Here is a 21694-nt window from a genome sequence, read left to right as displayed (position 1 = left end):
CTTTCTTTCTTTCTTTCTTTCTTTCTTTCTTTCTTTCTTTCTTTCTTCCTCTCTCCCTCCCTTCCTTCCTCCCTCCCTTCCTTCCACCCTTCCTTCCTTCCATCCTTTTTTCCTTCCACATCTAATAATTTGCATAGTGCCTGGTACATAGTAAACATTTAACATATGCTTGTCAACTGACTGACTGACATAGCTCTTGGCCTCAAGGACCTTACATTCTATCAAGGGAGAGGAATAACATATACAAGTACATTTTAAACACATAAACACAACACAGTAACACATGAACAAAGGTTACATTTCTATTAAGGCCACTTTTCCTTCCATTCTAGCTTCCCTTTGTACCCTCTTTCCCTTTCACAACAGAGACTTAAGTCTTATGCTCATGACTAAAACCAAAAAGGTCATAAACATGAAGTAGAAATCATCTCTCTTTGCTTCATTTGGTATACTAGCAGTATTCTTTCCCCAATTCTCAAAGGAAAAATCATAACATTGAAAAGAGTTGGAAGGATCTCTAGTTGTCATCAAATCAACTTCTCATTTGTTGCAGAAATCCTCATCTCTAACTTCCCCACAAATGGGTGGCAAAGCCTTTACTTGAACATTTCCAGTGATGAAGAATCCATTGTGTTTCAAGGGAGCCCATTGAATTTCGGAACAATTTTAATTGTCAGAATGGGTTTTTTCTTATATTTTACTGAAATATGCCTCCCTCGAACTTCTTCCCTTTGGTCTTATTGTGTGCAGTTCGAGAGTGCAGAGCTCCATCTAATCCCTCATGACAGCTCTTCAAATTTGTGAAGACAATTATCATAGCCTCCTCTAAGTTTTCCTTCCCCCAAGCTATTGTCTATTGCAGAGCAATGCAAGGGACTGTTATCTTACTTGTCCTCAGTTACTACAACTCTATTAGCAGATCATAAGTTTACATCAACTTTTTTGATGGTACTTTATACTGGTCATTCTGGTTAAAGGTGAAATGAATTGAAAACCCTTGTGTGTGTTTTTTTTTTTTAAGGCACTGCTTTTGAGACAGATGTTCCCTATGCTGTACTTACTTGGTTTTTTTTTTTATTAAGTACAGAATTTTACAATTCTCTCTTAAATTTTGTTTTGTCTTTGCTCACTTTTCAGCCTGTGAAAATATTTGAGTCTTAATTCTCTCATTCAATATATTATCTGTTCTTCTAGACTTAATTAATTAAATAATAATAACAGCTAGCATTTTTATAGCATTTTAAAACTCAAAAGACACTTTATAAATGTTATCTCATTTTGACCTTATAGTAAACCTGGGAAGTATGAGGAAAATAGGACAGATACAGGTTAAGTGCCTTACCCAGGATCACACAGCTAGTAAAATGGAATTTGAATTCAGGTTTTCTTGACTTCCTATTCACCTATACCCACTGTATCACCTATACATTTGGTATGTTACTTATTTCTTTCCTTCAGTATAAGACTTTAAGCAAAAGTTGGATGACAACTTTATGCAAATGGGGTAGAAAGGATTATTCATAAGTTGGAGTATAGGACTATTGGGGTCTTGCTCAAGTCTTAGACTTTATGGTTCTTTAATTCTATGTCACCTTTACATTTGGCAATCATACCTTTAGGTCTTCATCCAAATTATTAATAAGTATTTGATCAGAGTAGGACATAGTACAAAATCTTTTACTGTTAAAATGTAAATAAACACTTCAGTAAAAGAATGTAAGATCCTAGATTTTAAGCATTATCTCAGATATATTTGCAACCCCAGTTCTTAGCACAGGGCTTGGTATATAGGAAGCACTTAATAAATGCTTTTCCTTCCTTCCTTCCTTCCTTCCTTCCTTCCTTCCTTCCTTCCTTCCTTCCTTCCTTCCTTCCTTCCTTCCTTCCTTCCTTCCTTTCTTCCTTCCTTCCTTCCTTTCCTCCTTTCTTTGCTAAAGCCTTAGGAAACTTCCTTTCAGGTTGAAACTTGTCCATTAATCAATTAATTGACATTATTTTGTGGGTAACATTGCTCAAAAATTTATTTAAAAAGATGGATCAATAATACACAATGAGAAGAGGTAACTGATGAACTGTTTGAATGTTTTATCGGTATCCTTGTTATGTTAAGAGAAACACAAGGAAGGTTCCAAGAGTCTCATACTATGGGTAGAAATGGAAAGGTTGAAATTTGCACAGTGGGGAATATTGGAATATTGAAATTCAATTAATTATGGGGCAGATAGGTGACGCAGTGAATAGAGCACCAGCCCTGGAGTCAGGAGGACCTGATTTCAAATGTGGGCTCAGACAACACTCACTAGCCATGTGACCTTGGGCAAGTCACTTAACCCCAATTGCCCTGACTTCCCCCCTCCAGAAAGCAGAAAAATAAATAAATGAATTCAACTAATTAATACATTGTATCCTAGCCAACATATTTCCATTTTGTTGGCAAAGATATCAATTGTTAATGGATTTTTTCTCTTGTATTACCCACTTCCATCCAAGTGAATGGGGAAGGTACAACTCTGGGCTTCATATTTGAGAAACTGTAATTGACTGAGAGAATGATGCTACCTACCTGAATGAAGGATTTATGTAATTTTCATAATTTGGTTTCAGAGACACTTTGAGGAGGTATATCTGGACCATGGAAGTCAATTGATATGAAAGGGCCAGATATGTCCTTGTCTCTCTAATTCAAAAGTTTCTCTCTCTCTCTCTCTCTCTCTCTCTCTCTCTCTCTCTCTCTCTCTTCAACTGCCTAGTTGGAAGTTCTCTCTTGAGATGCCTCTGTAACCAAATTAATGCCTTATGTAAATATTTAGTGTCATTCTTGGCATTCCTTCATCTAATCAAGAGTCACATCTTCCTCTGGCTCTCCCCAACCTTGCCTATGTGTAAATATCTTACAATAGAAAAGTATTTAATCACTGATACTCTCGGGGCAAGATGGAGAAATGTAGGCTGGAAGATAACACATTCAGGTGGTGATTTCCATTAGCTCAGTGCTGCAATGATTCTGTGATCTCATTAATATGGGAATTTCCTATAATGATGTAGACCACAACCTTTATAATTGCCCATATGATGGGACTCTTGCAGTCTGCCTCATTTTATCTCTACATGATGAGGTTCCAATGGAACCTCACAATCCAGATCCACCACAATTTTAGCTCTCAGGTCAGGTGGAGGTCGTGTGATGAATGGAATGTGCACTGGCTCTGGAGTCAGAAGATCTAGGTTTAGCAAAGACAAGATGACCATTGGATGGGAATAGTCTAGAAGGGATTATTTATGCATTGGAGTATATGACCACTGGGGTCTTGCCCAACTCTTAGATTCTATGGTTCTTTAACTCTTTCAGTTTCGCAATTTGACTCCAACACTTACTAACTCCATTTACTTGGGCAAGTCATTTCACTTTTCTAAGCCTCAAGCTTTTCAACTGTAAAATGGGTCTATGATACTTTTTTATGATCTATTGTACCATAAAGGAGAATTACTTTGTAAACCTTAAATTATTAGTGACACTATCAGAAGAAAGGAAATTATATTAATTTTTTTATGATTTGTTTTTAATGACCTTGCATGGGCTACTTCTCATCCCTGAGTTTAAGAGCTGAGTTTATTCTTTGAACAGTGAAGCAGTAAATTGCTAAAGACTAATCCTAGTGGGATCTTCCAAAGGTGCCTATTTTACTACAGGATTACAACAGAACTGTGCTTGGCAAGGCTCCAAGTATTTAACTGTCTAGGAGAGTAAGTTGAAAAACAGGTGCTGTATGTTTTAGTAGAGGAAATTTCCTTACAGAGATTACCCTGTTCCAGTGAAATCATAGATTGGGTAAAAAATAGGAGAGGAATTACATAAATAGAAGGATGCTCCAAGTATCGAGTACAAAAGATTTGTTGGAAGGAGTAGATATGAGAACAATGACATTTACACAGATGAGGTCTGATCAAGGCAAAACTGTGAAGTATTCAAAACCTTTGCAAGGATAGGAGTTGACAGAGATCAAGTATTGTGATTCTTACTTCTCCCTTGTTAAAATTTTGCCTTTAAGACAGCACTTTACATTTCATACCCTCACCAGTGTTCTCAGTCAGTTCCAGGTACCTTTTGTCATAAGGAAGAAACGATAGCTCACAGTCATATTATTGTTCAAGGGGAACAAAATATCTTTCTCACAACAATGCTGTGAGATGCAGACTCTGAATATCATTGTTCCCATTTGTAAATGAGGAGATGGAAACTCAGAGAATTGAAGTTATTTGCTCATGGTCACACAGGAATGTAAGAATCAGGATTTACACTCAATTCTCTAGATTCCAAGGACTGCTTTCCCCACCGTGCACCCCTCTTTTCCCCCCCACTTTATCATGCTGCATGTTGGATGTGAAAACTCCAAAAACTAACTCAGTCTAATGTGAACTAATGTGAACAGAGCACTAGCCCTGGAGTTAGGAAGAACTGAGTTCAAATCTAGCCATAGACACTTGCAAGTTTGTAATCCTGGGCAAGTCACACAGTATCTATGTTAGTTGTCTCATTTTTAAAATCAGAATAATAATAGCAATAGTCTCCTAGAGTTGCTGTGAGCATAAAATGATATAATATTTGCTGGCTATTATGGGTTTGCCTTCTAAAGGGCCATGATATTGTAATTAGCAGTAGCATTAGAATTTTATGGCAACCAAATAGGATAGATATATCTGAGTGAGGAGGATTTTCCTGCACCCCTCCTCACCCAGAGCTTATACTGTGTAATCAGTAGGCTAACCACAAGGCTAACTTGTCAAAAAAGACAATCGGTATCCTCTCCCTATGTGGCAAAATTATCAGAAGCATGGACTCTGAGCCTTTCCAAAAGGAGAGAATCACAAATCTCCTTCTTGACTCAATCAATAAATCAATACATCAACAAACATTTATTAAGAGTATAGTATGTAGAAGCATTGCAAATCTCCAGGCATACAAAAGAACAAGGATAAAAAAAATAACCTTTTACTAGAATTTCCTAAAGACAATAGTACAGTGCCTTCCACTCTGTGGTCTTTCTTAAGAGAGCTTTTGATGCAATTTACCATTATCAGAACAGGACTGGCTATGATACAGCAAAATGAAAAGCTCCACAGTAACAAATGAGCTTAAGATTTCTTCTCCTGCTTCCAATGTATACTTTCTATGTGGAGACTGTAAACTGTATTAAAAGTTGCCTGTGTGATGAAAGCACTGAAAACTTCAGATAAAATACTTCAACATGTCCCACTGAAGAGAGCAGAAATCGCTCCGGCAGGTCTTGTGGTGCTGAAGATCTCCCTGGGTGACTGCCTTTTGGCCACTGCCGACTAAGATGAAAATCTCTGAGAAGGGTATAAGCAGGCAAAAGGGGAGGCTGTGGCTCCTGAAGCTGGAATGGCCCAGATGAACCCTGCCTCAGGCATGGCCTTGTCTTGCTGTCTGGCCTGCTGAAGGCGTACTAAGCAGAATGAGCACCAAGGAGAGAGGGAAGAAGAGGAAGTGGGAAGTCATCACTGATGTATCTGTCTGATGGAGGATTCCATGGAATACCTTAGAGTGGGTTTGACCCAGGCCTTTGTCAGTTGGAAGAAACTAGGCCATGAGGGAAGTTAGGTGCAGTGGGTAGAGTGCCAGATCTGGAAGACTCATCTCAGCCAGGAAGACTCCTCTTCCTGAGTTCAAATCTGGCCTTAGACACTTACTAGCTGGGGGACCGTGGGCAAGTCACTTAACCCTTTTTGCCTCAGTTTCCTTATCTGTAAAATGAGCTGGAGAAAGAAATTGAAAATGAATGCAGGATCTTTGTCAAGAAAACTCCAAATGGGGTCAGGAAGAGTCAGATATGACTGAAAGGACTGAACCATAATACCTAAGGCCATCAGGGGAAGACAATACAGGCCTGTTGAGTGCATAGATCGGTTATTTTGGAGGGTGGAAAATTTCAACTAAGAATTCAAGGAAATTGGGATTGTGGAAGATTGGACTTAAAGGATCCATTGGGACATGAGGACAATTAACACAGCTGTGAAATGTAATTACAAGGAGTAAATGGAGCTGGATGTCTCATACTTTCTTTCTACCATCTCCCAAGTTTGTAGCCTAGTCATTGAGTTCTCTGTGATGCTACTCTGTATGGTTAATGATGGCGATTTGGGACCAGATCATTGCCCCCAGGATCTCTAGATAGGTTACACTTAAGGAACCTGGTTTTAGTGATCCATTTATATTATGCAGAGAATTAATAGAAACTATGGAACACATCACTATGGGTTACAGAAGTTTAGCATCCCTTGGATATTTGATAAGACAAAACCTAGTGGTTGAAATGACACAACAGAAACCTCTTATCTTTCAGGGCCTGAGGTGACAAATTCCTATTCCACATATACAGACCTCAACATATCCTAGAGAAATAAATTCATAGACTCTCCTGAGACCAGGATATTATCACAGACTAGATTGTTACTCACAGTCACTCAAATGTAGTATTGATTATAAAGCTTAAGAGCTACATTTTTGATAGCTGATATATGTGATGAAGATTAATATCTATCAGTGTTTCCCCATGTTTCCCTCCCACCCCCAACACATGATTTGGGTCCATTCTGCCCCTTCCTTCCCCCTAAATGCAATATGTTCTCCTATCCCCAAACAGTGACTGACTCGTCGTCCCTAAAAGGCAACAGAACTGTCCTTGGTACCCGAATAGCCCTTGCTCCCCTTGATGCTATTTCTTGGTCCCTTAAGGACATAAAAAAGCCTATTCATGTGGAGTCTGGGCATCTCAGAGCTGAGACCACATGAATCATCAAACTCTGTCTTGCTTATTGGATATATTTCTATAAGGAAGAAAGGGAGGTTGGGTTTACCAAAGATGAAATTGATGCTACTGTATCTTTGGTAATATCCTTCTATGTTATAGCTAAGGAAACCTCTTTTGTTAGTGTTCAGGGGCCATTAAGCACCTCATTTTGCTCCAACATTAAATCTAAAGTAGATGACAACAGGCCCACTTTTGACATTTGGTATAGTTGGTAATTGGGATGAGATGGCCTTGTGTATATCATATAGTTGAATTTGGGGAAGGGCAATGCAATTCCAGAAGGTAGTGCCATCAGATGGATACCAGCATTATAGGTCTTGGTTCCTAGGCCATAAATTGATGACTTGAGGAGGAAAGAGTGACCTTCTGGACCTAGTTCAGCTAAAGTTGAGATGAAGATTCATCTGGTTGTCCTGCCATGTCTGGACACGAGCTTAATGGACCAACACTAAGGAACTAAGCTAAGTTTTGATGTCTATTGTTCTTGGAAACTAAGGTGGGATAGAGGAGAGCATGCACAATAAATTGTAGGTGGGGGAAATGTCTGTTCTTGCTGCATTTTTGAATTCAATATTCCTTTGTAAAAGTTATCTCAAATGGTTAAATGTAACTGGAGTGCTAGTCAACAGGCCTCTAATGATGGAGGTGGGGATAAATCATAACCAATGGATGCTTGAGACAATAGGAGGAAAGAAGAGACACCACTATGCTGAAGGGTACCCTAGAACCCTGAGGGGAGATGTAGCAACCCTGGTTCTGGGACACAGGGCCAGATCACATGCTCTCTTGCTGTTTGTCCTTCATTCTTGAAGAAGACCAGTGCCATCAGGAAGCTGATGTCTTGACTTGTAAGTGAATTGGATTTAAGTTAGGGAGGCCTGTTCAAAGTCATCAGCCTCACTATCTCCTCAGAGTCATTGGAGTCCAGTAACAAGAAGTAACTAATTAATTAATTAAATATCAGAAGCTCTGCAGATGACCCAGGATGCAGTGGGAGACCCTGGCCTTTCTAAGCTAAGGTCTTTCTCAGGTCTCAGTTTCTCTGAAACAACACCCACTGTCATATTCTCTACAATAACATTATATCATAATATATCATAATAATAACCCGCTCAAAGTCTAACACATTGTTAATTATATGAAGTGGGGCAATAGAAAATTAGGGTAATGAAGAATTTTGATCTTGATCAAATGCCATAGAGATCTTTTGTGCCATGATACAAATAGCACCCAAGTCCTGAAATTCTGGATAATTAGTGTCTGCTAGTATCACTAATTAAGTTAGTACCCTAGTCAATATGATACAACTGCTTCAAAGAGTCAAAGTAATCAATAGTAGTTAGCATGTGATTGTAGGCTGATCCTACTCAAAACTGTGATGATCAGCTTGATATGGAGAATAGTGGGAAAGTTCTCCTTAGTTTGCAATAACTAAGGTAGAGTTTCTTTGTTGGACCCCTCGGGGAACTATGAATCTATGCCTAGTCAGTCCTTGGCTTCCAATGAAGACACTGCCACCATTTGATCTGGGGAAGCTACCAAAACACCAAGGAGAAAATGGGAAGTCCAACAACCTCTAGACCCTTAGAAGTTTCATGTGTCCTCTTCTGGCCAGGAGAGTCATGGGGAGGAACCGAAGCCAAGGTTTCGGATGAAGCCTCTCCTCTCTGCCTCCCACAAGGCAATTCCTCTTTAGTGGAATGGCACCGTTGTAACAAATTTACGCTCTGCAATAAATTCAGTTCTAAACTAGCTTGATAATTTACAAATTTATAATTTGTAAGTATAACCTGAAGTATAACCAAGTTTCTTTGGACTGTCAAAATGCAATTCTTCTGCAATGTCATTTTGGATTCAAGGACATTTTACACTTAGTTTAAAGCTTAAGGTTGAGATTGATTTATTGGGCACCTTATCACTTAATTTGAGTGGGGTGGATGGCTTGATTGATTATATCAATCAACTCTACTCTTATGCAAGTAAGCCTCATCCCATTTTTCTTAATAAAAGATATCACATATCTACTGCCAAAGGGTGAGTGACCCTTATATAATATAAACCAATTATGTACTTATATGCCTTACAGAAAACATTCACAGTTTGTATAACTTAAAAATCCCTAAGTCTGTAGACACAAGAAAAATGATACATTGGGTGAAGAACAAATAGAGTCTGTCAAAAAAAAATCCCACAAGTCTCTTTAGCAACTTATTATCAATTCATTAATTATTGATGAGGCTGACGGAAAGTAGCATAGTATTGACAATGCCTTTATTGATTATTGTGAAGGCTTTTATTCAGTCCCATTGTTGTGACTTGCTGATGTATTACTAATATATCAAAAAGACCTAAGCACATGGTGTGAGAATGCCAGAAATAGAGAAAAGATATACGATGATAGTTTGACAGGGTGGTAACATCTATTGAAGGGTTTTTAAAGAGGGAGGGACTTGGTTATGTTTTAAGGCAGCAAGGAACAAACCAGTAGATAACGAGAAATTTAAAACTAGAGAAGAGGCATAATAGGAAAAATATTTTAATCCCATCCTCCCATGCAATTCTGCTTTTTTTTTTCCTTAAAAGATATTGAAACATTCCTCAAGTCTTGTTTGGTGGCTCAAAGGACTAAGAACTTGGACTACTGATGTCATGTGACACAACTATGGGGAATTGGAAGGACTTGGAGATGCTTGGTTGGTAAATTTCAGTGGGAGTTTCACAGTTGAATCAACTCAAGAGGTACTCAAGGCTTTTCCCCCTTGAATATCCTTTTGCTACGGCTAAGTGAATCTCCCTTTGTTAGCTGCTGAATGACTTACAAGTGTTTCATTTTGTTCCATTATTAAATCTAAACTAAAAGGGACTGGTTTCAGTCAGACCCAGTCCAGAACGAGAAATAATTGAGGACAAAATCTGCTGAAGAAGATGGGAAAATTGGATCAGAGGCATATTAGATGACTTGCTCTTGGCAAAGAGAAGGGCCATGTTCATTATCAGAGCCTGGAATAGAGGAGGGGAGGACAGGGGATGATGCCAAAGAGTTCTGAGATAAAGAGAAGGGAAATTTACCACCACAACTTCCGTTTTCTCAATGGAGCATAACGTAAAATCCTGGGCTAAGAAGGTGGGATAAGGGAGTGGTATGGGAGCTTTGAGCAAAGGAAAGGTTGGGACAAACCTCTGTCGTAAGTGGGATAGGGAATCAATTGTCGTTCAGTTATTTTCAGTCCTGACTCTTTGTGACCCTATTTGGGGTTTTCTTGGCAGAGATACTGGAGAGGTTTGACATTTTTTTTCCTTCAGTTCATTTTATAGATGAGGTAAACAGGCTTAAGTGACTTGCCCAGGGTCACACAACTAGTGAGTGCATGAGGTCAGATTTGAACCCAGGGAGATGAGAGTTTTCCTGATTCCAGTCCTAGCACTTTACCCACTGCATCACCTAGCTGCCCCATAAGAGAAGTTTATAGTTAGATAAAGGAATATAAAAGTTTTGATCCTGAAAGCAGAACACTTGTATGTTCTGGTAAGATCTTAGGTATGATAATCCTGTGTGGTTGAGGTGGAGTGCAGGAACCAGTCATAAGATTTAAGGAGACTGAGGAACTGCAAAGTGAGTGCATTTGAGGAAGCCTCGACACAAATGGCAAAATGCTCTGTAAGGGCAGGGATTGAGAAAGAGAGTAAGACAGTGAACCAAGCAGCAAACTTCCGGAGAAAGGAGGGAGAATGACCTGGGAGCCAGCGGACACAATGATCTTGATGTGATCATGATCAGCAAATTATTGGTAGAGTTCATTTGTTCCTACTTCTGCCCACTGTAGTTATGCAGATCAACTCTGCTCCCCTTTTAACATGAAAATCCTTAAAATATTTTGGGATAGTTATAATGGTCTTTCTCACACAATCTTCTCTTAATTTTGCTTGTCCAGGATAAGTGTCAAATTTCTTCAACTGCATTTCATATGATGTGGTTGCTTACCTCTCTCCATGCTGTAGTTTAGTCCTTTCCCTTTTAAAATGTAATACCCCAAATTGAACACAGTATTCCCAGATGTGATCTATCCAGCCTGTAGTACATGGGCATGTCTTCCCATGATGTAAACATTTGTGCTTTTATTAATGCAGATCAAGATTAAATCAGTGAGGGCTTGTTTGATTTTTGGAAAAGCACATCATACATTTGCTTATAAAAGTTAAGCATTGAATGAGACCTCAAATCCTATCTAGTCCCACCCTAACCTGGATCATAGTTCCCTTCTATACCTGGCCATCCAGCTTCTGTTCAAATACTTTCTTTGATGAATAAGTCACTCTTTCATGTGGCAGCCCATATCATTAAGCTTGTAGCCAACTAAAATCCCCAAATCTTGACATGAACTGCTTCCAAGCTGGGTCTTTCCCCCAGCTCCATCTCTTGTTGTGCTTGTGAAATTGCCGTTCTGAATTCGAACCCAGAATTCTGTGTTTATCCCTGTTTTATGTTATCTAGTTGATTTGGGCTCAGATAAAAATTTGCATCTTAATTCTGTCCTCCCTCACACCAGCTATTCTCAGCTTTATGTCATCTGTAGGTTTGATAATCATTTCTTTTATGTCTTTATCCAAGTCATTGATAAAGCTGTATGACAGCAGGCAAAGATCTTCCAGGTTAAAAATAGAGCCATTAATTTCAAATTCAAATTTAATCAAATTTGAATCCAGTTGTACTATCATTGGCCTCATGTTCCACCATTCACTCCACAGGATGTCATGAGAGACTTTGTCAATTTCTTTGCTGAAGTTCAAATAGACTTCATCTATAAAACTCTTCCAATCTACCAACCCAATAACCTTAAAAAAAGGAAACAAGGTTAGTACAGGAAGACTCCTAGAAACTCAGTCTTCTAATTAACGATGGACAACTGGTGAAACAAGCTACAATTTCTTGTCATGTTTGGGCTAAAGTTCCATTGAGTAGCCCACATTTGTAACTTATAGTTAGAGAGTAAATAATTTTCAGATGATCATCAGGTTTACTCTTGAAATTTATGACAGTAATTGTCTGTGTCAGACTGTACTGTGTGCCAGAGGCCTAAGCCTTCCAAAACGTTGTGGCTAGGGGCTGCTGCCTACCATGAGTTGGCTTCATGCTGCTTGGCACTGTCAAGCACAGCAGTAACTTTCTCCTGTATCTCAAGTAAGAGGAAAAATACCTCAGAAATAGAATTGAACATCTGGGCTATGTCTACACATATATTGTGAAGCAGAAAGTTGAGCAATTGTCTGATGCATGGAAACCATGCAAATAGGCAGTCTGGATAATTCAAATAAAGCCCCCCAGATCTGTTCTTAACGATGCATGTGTGTTGGGGTGGGGGAGGTTCTTCTGAATTATGCATGTCATTGCTTCAGTTCTTCATTTAATTTTCCCATGTAGAGACAGTTAAAGACCAGAGAGCAAGTAATGCATGATTTATGCGAAGTGGTCCCTGGAGTTATATTCTCAGATGAGTAGGGGCTTATCTAAAACAAACAAACAAAAACCTTTCCTGAAGAAAACAAAACATGGTTTCCACCCCCCCCCCCCCCTTATCATATGATGGGAAGAGGAATAATCTAGCTAGGGTGAACAGAGATCAGAATAAATGTGTGCTCCCCACATTCTTTTCAAACAGGAACTGAAAACTGCACCCAAATTCAATAACCTCTTGAATCCCTAGCATTTGCTTCCTTAAGAAATATGGAATAAAGGCAGACCCCAAATACCTTCAATGCCTTCTTCCCATGGAATTCTTTTTATCCACTTCTGCAAACCTGTAGAACTCTGTTTTCTTATGCTCCATTTTCTTTACTTTTCTCTTCCTCTTCTATTCACTGAATAGCTTTTCTAGATTTTTTATTGAAGCCTTTTGTTTTTTAAATAAAATTTATTTATGAACATATACTTCTCCCTTCCCTTCCCTGTGGCCCATTTCTTATAACAAAGATTATTGCTGAAAACTTTCAAAGCACATCTTGGAAATGCACCTCCTCATGACTCCAGATAGCCCCAGCTTCACCATCAAGACAGTTTATTTTAATAGGTACATTGGCATTAAGCCATTGGCTAAAACTGACGTTGTTTCTACCGTTGTTGCCACACCTCAAATCCGCCATTGTGCCAGACATTTTGGTATCATAAGGCATAGACTATTCTTCTTGCTGTTAGTCCAACTTTTTTCCTATGCTGAAGACATTGGAAATTCAACAACCACAAACTGGCTTTAAAAATGAAGTAAAATAGGGAAATAGTCAAAGTTACATCAATAATTGAAATTTTTTATTCCATGAAAGGCCCATAAATCCAATGGTGCTACACATGAAACTTTAAAATTGAGTTTGGGCTATTGTATGCTAGATTCCGTCTAAAGGTCTCCTCAGGATATAAGCAATTGAATTGCTTCATAGATCAGAATGTCTGAAAACAAAGTATTTTGGGAAGTTCAATAAATAAATCCTCTTGGATTTTTATTGGATTTAAGATGGATGTGCTGCCTGTTAAATTTTGCTCTATAGCAAACAGTGGTAGAACAAGCTCCTACTGTACTTCCCTATTTGCTAAATCACTAATGGGATTTTGTAGGAAAGAGGTTTATTTAGAATGACTAAATAAAACATTTGGTTTGCTTGATGTGGCCATTTTAGCGGAACATAAATCTTTGGATTCTCCATAAAAGTCATACTCTGATGCTTCTTCATGGCTTTGAGATGACCCTGGATTTTCAAATTTTCTTCTAGCAGAGTATAAGTTATATCAGGTTCTCAGATGGAAGGGTTTTGGATATGGAAGCAATGACAGACTATGTCTTCTGTCCAAGGACTTCTATCTCTATCTATCTATCTATCTATCTATCTATCTATCTATCTATCTATCTATCTATCTATCTATCTATCTATGGCTAAGTGGGAAGAAGTTCATCAAGAAATAATATAGCCAAGATTTATAGAGGAAAAAGATAAAGAAGAAATTAAAAAGCATAACCATAGATATAAATGGGATACATTCACCTAGAAAGAGAGGAAAGTAACAGAATGGATTCAAAGACAAAACCTACTAATTTACCACATGCAAGAAACACATTTGAAACATAAATTCTGGGGCAGCTAGATGGCACAGTGAATAGAGCACTGGCCCTGGAGTCAGGAGGATCTGAGTTCAAATGTGGCCTCACACACTTGACACTTAGGTCACTGGATCTAGATGGCTCCAGAGGAGAAAGTGAGGTTGGTGACCTGGATCTGGCACAACCCTCTCTCACTCAAATCAAAGTCAACTGCAAGTAATGTAATCATTTCCTTTATGCCATGGTCCTCTTTGAAAACAAAGGACAAGCACAACAACTAGTTCTGTGCCTTTGGGCAAGTTACTTAACCGCAATTGCCTTGCCTTTCCTCCTCAAAAAAGCCAAATAAACCATGAATTCATAGTGTGCTAAAATGAGGTGAGAAGTTTTGCATCAGATGCATGTAAAAAAACAGGAATACAAAGCGGGTAGGGTCAAGATGGCAGAGTAGAAACAGGAGCTCTGGCTCCCGCCTCCTCCAATTCATGTAAAAGGTGACTCTGAACAAACTTTGGAGCTACAGAACCCACAAAATGAGAGAGAGAAGTTAACCTCCTGCTGAGGACATCCCAGCAGGCCAGCAGTAAGGGGCCAGAACAGTGATCTGGTAGCCAACCCCAGCCCCACTTGAGCCAGAGGTTTTAGCCCTGGGGGAGGGAGAGGAGGGCTGACCAGCTGCTGACTGGAGGGATTTCAGATCACCAGCAGCTGTGGCAGTTTCCAGAATTATCAACCCACAGATGCTAAGGACAAAGTGGGAGGTCAATGCAGTGTGGACTTAGGGATTCAGTAGTTTGGGAGGGGGCTTGGCCTTTACCACTGGAGTGAGAAGCTGCTGAGGCGACACAGAGTGTAGGGGGACCAAGTGACCAGTCTGAGGGGTAATCACTCTTGCTTTGACCTGCTTAGATCTGGATTGCGGTCTAGGGTGGATCTCCTGGGGTGTGCTACCAGCTTGACAGAGTGTGTGGAAACTTCAGAGAGGGCACCCAACTATACCTTTGGCAGCTGAGAAAACCCCAGTGTTTGGGATAAAGATCCCCTGTCTGGTGGCAGAGTCTTACTGTGGCAAAAAGCCCAAAAGTCAAGTAATTGAGTGGCAACATGAACAGGCAAAAGAAGCAAAGCAAACAGAGCAACCCAACTTTACACTCCTATTTTGGGGACAAAAAGGATCAAAGCATGAAACAGGAGGAAGACAGCAAAGTCAAAACTCCTGCACCAAAAGCTTCCAAGAAAAATACAAGCTGGTTACAGGCCATAGATGATTTAAGAAGGATTTTGAAAACCAGATAGGAAAAGTGGAGGAAAAATTGGGAAGAGAAATGAGAATGATGCAAGAAAATTATGAAATGACAGTCAACAACCTGACTGAAGAAAATAACACCTTAAAAATAGACTAACTCAAATTGCAAAAGAAGCTCGAAAAGGCAATGAGGAGAAGAATGTCTTAAAAAGCCAAATTTGCCAGATGGGAAAAGAATCTCAAAAGATCACTGAGGAGAATCATTCCTTCAGAATTAGATTGGAGCAAATGGAAGCTAGTGACTTTATGAGAAATCAAGATACTATTAAACAGATCCAAACAAATGAAAAAATAGAAAGCAATGTGAAATATCTCATTGGAAAAAACACTGACCTGAAAATAGATCCAGGAGAGATAATTTAAAAATTATTGTACTACCTGAAAGCCATGATCAAAAAAAAAAACCTAGAAATCATCCTTCAAGAAATTCTCAAGGAAAATTGCCCTGATGTTTTAGAACCAGAGGGCAAAATAGAGGTTGAATGAATCCACTGATCACCTCCTGAAAAAGATCCCAAAAAGAAAACTCCTAGGAATATTATAGCCAGGTTCCAAAATTCCCAGATCAAGGAGAGAATATTACAAGCAGCCAGGAAGAAACAATTTGAATATTGTGGAAACACAATCAGGATAACACAGGATCTGGCAGCTTCTACATTGAGGAATCAAAGGGCTTGGAATATGATATTCTGCAGGGCAAAGGAGCTGGGATTAAAACCAAGAATCACCTACCCAGCAAAACTGAGTATCATGTTTCAGGGAAAAATATGGTCGTTCTTGCTGAAAAAGCCAGAGTTGAATAGAAAATTTGACATTCAGATACAAGAAACAAGAGAAGCACAAGAAGTCAAACAGGGAAAAGAAATCCTAAGAAACTTACCGAAGTTGAACTATTTACATCCCTACATGGAAACATGATAATTGAAACTTATGAAACTTTTCTCAGATGAAAATAGTTGAAGGGAATAGAAAGGTGTGTGTGTATATATATATATATATATATATATATATATATATATATATATACACACATATATACATATATATACGTGTACATATATATGTATATACACACACACTCACACACATATATGCATATATGTACACATACATACATATATATGTCTATATAGGAAGGTATATGGGTATATGAATACATATGTGAATGTGTGTATATATGTGTAAAGGTATACATAGATAGAGGGCACAGGACCAATGTGATAGGAAGGGACAATACTTAAAATTTGAAATTAAGAGGTGAGAGAGAAATATAATTAGAGGAGATGGGGAGAGACAGAAAGGGGTAAACTATCTCACATAGAAGAGGCAAGGGAAAATGGTTAAAATGGAGAGTAATAATAGGAAGGCAAAAGGGAATGGGTCAACCCTATTCTCACTGAATTTGGCTAAGCGAGGGAATGACATACACACTAAACAGGGTATCTCACCCTACAGGAGAGTAGGGGGGAAGGGGATGAAAGAGGGGGTTGATAGAACAGAGGGCAGGTTGGGGGGGGAGGGAAATTGGAAGCACCCACTTTTGGAAAGGGCCAGGATCAAATTAGAGAATAGAATAAGTAGGAGGTGGGATGGGCGGGAGGGAAACATAGTCAGTCTTTTACAATATATCCACTATGGAAATGTTTTGCATAGCTATACATGTATAACCTATACTGAATTGCTTATCTTCCCTGTAAGGGTGGGTGACAATGGAGGAAGGGAAGAATGAATCTGGAATTCAAAGCTTTAAAATAAAATGTTTAATATATAATAATAATAATTATTATTATTATTATTTTACATGTAACTGGGAAATAAGATATACAGGCACTGGAGTGTAGAGATCCACCATGCCAGACTGGAAAGTCAGAGGGGGTATGGGAGAATATATGGGAGAGAGCAGATTGGAGGAGGGGATATCCTGCAGGACCACTATTTTGGGGTGGTGGGTAGGGGGAAAAATGGGGAGAAAGTTTGTAACTCAAAATCTTGCGGAAATGAATGATGTAAACTAGAAGTTAAAAAAGTATTTAATAAAATAAGCAGGAATAGAGTAAAAAAGGCAACAATAAAGATATCATGGTCAAATAGTGAACAATATTGAAATTGTTATGCTTGAAAGCATCACATGAAATATTTTTAAGTGCACATACATCAAATCACATAATAGCTAAAACTTAAAAGTTAAGCAAATTGCATAAGACCTCTACAATAAGATAATATTGTAAGAAATCTTAAGCTTATATCTTTCAGACAAATATTTGGACTAACACTCTGAATGCACTTTTAGAAAAAAAGATTTAACAACAATTTGGTGATTACTAAATAAGAATCTTAAACAATATATGTATTTTCAAAATTGTATAGAAATGGTAGAAAATATGAACTATGTCCTACAGGATAGAGAACTCAAAACAAAATTCACAGAGGCAAAAACATTAAATGTATCATGGATTATAGCACAATAAAATCACAATTAATAAGATATATGAAAAATATACAAATTTAAATGGATACCAAGTAAATGTTTTCACAAATTATAAATGAATAAAAGAATCAAATCACAGAAACAATAAATAATTATATTAAAGGAAATGGACATTTATAGGTTCAGACAACTTTTGAACTTTGAACCTTTATATTAAAAAGTTATAAACATACAACATGAAACTTTTAAAAAGCCTAGAAAATGAAGAGATCAACAATCCTCACAATTAGAATTTTTATAATCCAAAGAAAGGTAAACAAAATTGAAAATAAAAAAAAATTTAAGTAAAATGACTTTTAAAAAGCCTATAAATAAGTATACTTTAAGAATTTGTTTCTTTTTTAAAAAAGAGAGAAAAATCAAATTAGCAAAGTCAAAAGTGAGAAAGGGAAAAGTCATAATGTATTGAGAAGAAAAATGATCAGAAATTATGATATTTAATTATATTCTGACAAAAGTAAAAATTAAGTTAATGAATATTTGTGAAAATATAAGAAACTACATTATGTGAAATATCCATATAAAAAGTATGAAATAAAGAATCTAAAAACCTAATATCAGATAGACAAATTGAACAAATGAAAATTTAGAGGGGAAAAACACATTTGTCTCATTCAGATGGATTTAATTTTGTCACACAGTGCAGTGTGTAGGCCACTGGACCTGAAGTTAAGAAAACTTAAGTTTAAATCTGGCCTCAGACAATTAATAGTTTTATGATTCTGGACAAGTCACTTAATCTCTGTTTGCCTCATTTTCCTCAACTGTGAAATGGAGATAATAATAGCACCTACCTTTTAGGATTGTTGTGAGGATCAAATGAAATGATATTTACAAAAGTGCTTTGCACAATACCTGGCCCATAGAAGGTCCCAAATAATTTCTTTTTTAAAGGGGAAAATACTTTTATTCTATATAAAGTCTTCACATACAAGAAGAAAGAATGCATGTTACCAAGCTATGTCTATTAGACCCATATATCCATGATAACCGAAAGCAGAGGGAGGTAAAGCAGAGAAAGAAAATTATAATGCATTAGAATCATCAATAATTTTGTACAAAACATTTTAAAAATAAATATTTATTGATAACTTCTGTTTCTTACATCATCATAGTAATCCTAGATATTTCTTCCCTTCCCCTTTCCAGAGAGCTATCTTTTGAGAGCAGAAAAATCAACACAACTGATCAATATATTGAAAAATTCCAAAACTATTTACAATATGTAACACCTGTGAATTTCTCACTTTCACAAAGGAATTAATTGGGAGGTCTTTCTCTTGCTAGCTCCAACTCTACTCCCCTTTGAAGAGAAGTAGACTTTTCAAGTAGCAAATTTCCCAAGCCATACCCAGTGAAAGGTTCCCATTTTCCTTCACAGACCATCTCTCTTTAGGCATATATATGTGTGCATTCATTAGAATTCAACAGAAGCATTCATCATTAGAACCTTCTCTCACAAACAAAACTTCCTTCCTTGCCCCCTTTACAATCTTTAATCTCCTCCTTACCCACTCTCCTATAGTCTCTTTTCTTTCTGAGATGTTTCCTTCTCTTTATTACTAGTTATAGATTTGACTCAAACACATCACACGTTCCTCTCTATCCCCTTGTTCTCTTCTTTCATTTACCTTCCAGTTCTGTCCCATCAAAAAACACCAAATGACTTGTATGCAAAGTGTTGCTTGGTTCTGTCCTTAAGTGTCAGAGGCAAAGTAAAGATGGCAGAATGAGAAGTCACAACTGCCAAAAGCGCTCCCCAAAACTTTTCTACAATGACACCAGAGAACTCACCAAATCAAATTCTGATGGGAAAGCCAAGAAAAGGTCACAGTGAATCATTTATTTTTCCAGTCCAGGGCAGTTTGGGAATATAGACAGAAAGATCTGCAAGCACTGGGGTGGGGACTGGCCAGGAGCATGCAGCCTCAGCAGCAGAGTCAAGCTATGGAAGCAATGGGAGCAGCCCAGTGCTCAGGGAATGGTAAGGGGAATCAAAATCTGGGCAAAAAGAGATCCCAGGGGATCCCTGTACTGAAATTGGTTGCAAGATTTGGCACTGCATAGTAGCTTTATTGCACATTACCCAGTTACAGGTTACAATCCCAGTGTATAGAAGAGTGTTTGCAGTCATGAGGGAGCAGGGGCCCTACCTGTGTAAGAACCAGAGAACAGAACAGGAAGGTAGTAACCAAATCTCTTCCCAGATCACAGTGCATTGGAAGCAATGAAAACTTACAGGTTCCCACTGAACTGTGAAAACAGAAGATGGACATAAAAGACAGAGACTCAGGTCCAGACTTTCCCCCATTCAATCCTCAGAAGTCAATAAAGCCCAACTTTAAGTGTAAGAAGTAAGCTGGAAACATGAACAAACAATGACAACAAGAAACTGACCATAAACATTTTTCTCTGGCTCTGGGAAATTCAAGGTTCTATCTGCCCCTAGTGATTTTGACTTAGTAAGAACTGGCCCCGGATGGGTGTTGTTCTCTTTAAGACTTAGTAAAGAGCGGCACAACTTCCTTCCCTCTCCCTCCTTGGTATCTCATCCTAAGATCCTGTCTGACTTCCTCTGGGCAGTTCAGAGAACCCCGAGGCTAGTGCTAAAGCAATATTCATCCACCCTACCAATATTTGAGAGCTTTTGCCAGTTGGTGCTATGGGATTATGTACCTAAGTCCACCTTTGCACCCTTCAGGAGACCTTCAGTCTGCTGCCTGAGCAAACCTCTACAGCCTAGAGCCAGCAATGGAAAGAGTGAGGGGAGACCAGCTTGTGGGATTGTTTTGTTACAAGCACTGATCTATGTGTTGGGTCCTTGAATCTGTTAGTACAACCTCCTTGTAGGTAGCATTCTGTGCAAAATATTAATTAAAATGTTAGAAAAGAGTTTATACACTGTCCTTGGAGTCAGGAGAAACTAGGTTCGGATCTGGCCTCAGACACTTAACAAAAAAAAACCAAAACAACCTAGCCGTGTGACTTTGGGCAAGTCACTAAACCCCAATTGCCCTCCAAATAGCAAAAAAAAAAAAAAAAAAAGAGTGTATAGCAACATATTTTAAAATTTATCATAATGAGATTGGATTTATCCAAGTATTGAACCAAGGGTGGTTCAATACTTTAAAAACTATAAAGATAATCATATTAATAATAAAGTCATAATAATGTCATATGAACACCTAGATGTAGTAAATGTATTTATAACACTGTTAAAAACATAGTAGTAAAATAAACTTTCTTTAACATGATTCAAAGTATCTCTTTAAAATCCTGAGCTATTATTTGAAATAGAAAAATCCTGGAATGTTCTCCCTCACATGAGAGGCAAAGCTAGGGTGACTACTGTTTCGGCTGTTGTGTGACATGATGCTAGAAATTCTAGTTGTTTTTTTTTAGCAACTTTGGGCATCCATATCCATTATTTTATCAGCGTAAGGAGCTTCTCAGTGAAGAAATTCCTTACATAAATTCAAATCAATAATTTCTCTGTAGCTCACAGTCTTAGAGAATTGCTAAGTCCATGAATAGATGAAACAACTTGACCAGAATCACATAGCAAGGATAGTTCAGAGACAGACCTGTCTGAAGTCCTTCAGAATTGTTTTGAATCATTGTATTGCTGAGAAGAGATAAAGCATTCACAGTTGAGCATTGTGCAACATTGCTTCTACTGTGTGCTATGTTCTCCTGGTCCTTTTCGTTTCACTTTGCATCTGTTCATGTAAGACTTCACAGGTTTTTCTAAAAGCTTCCAGTTCATAAATTCTTTGAGAACATAATATTCCATTACAATTCTATACCACAATTTGTTCAGACATTCCCAAAGTGATGGACATTCCCTCACTGTTCAATTCTTCTCAGCAAAAAAGGCTGTTATAAATCTTTTTGTACATAAAGGCCCTGTCCTTTTCCTTTTTCTTTGATCTCTTTTGGATACAGAGCCAGTAAGTGGTATTTCTGGATCAAAGGGTATATAGTT

General features: G+C 38.0%; 1 long non-coding RNA gene across 1 annotated transcript in view; it reads left to right on the top strand.

Annotated features, from left to right (window-relative positions):
• Positions 1-21694, top strand: part of LOC138149857 (uncharacterized) — a 142848-nt gene that overhangs the window by 70259 nt on the left and 50895 nt on the right. The window lies entirely within an intron of this gene.

Source organism: Petaurus breviceps, unplaced genomic scaffold (genome assembly GCF_028583685.1).
Source record: "Petaurus breviceps papuanus isolate PSGF00001 unplaced genomic scaffold, PetGlider_PUasm1.0 90849, whole genome shotgun sequence".
Classification (NCBI taxonomy): domain Eukaryota; kingdom Metazoa; phylum Chordata; class Mammalia; order Diprotodontia; family Petauridae; genus Petaurus; species Petaurus breviceps.
The sequence above is the reverse complement of the archived record's forward strand: the minus strand, read 5'-3'. Positions and strand labels throughout refer to the sequence as shown.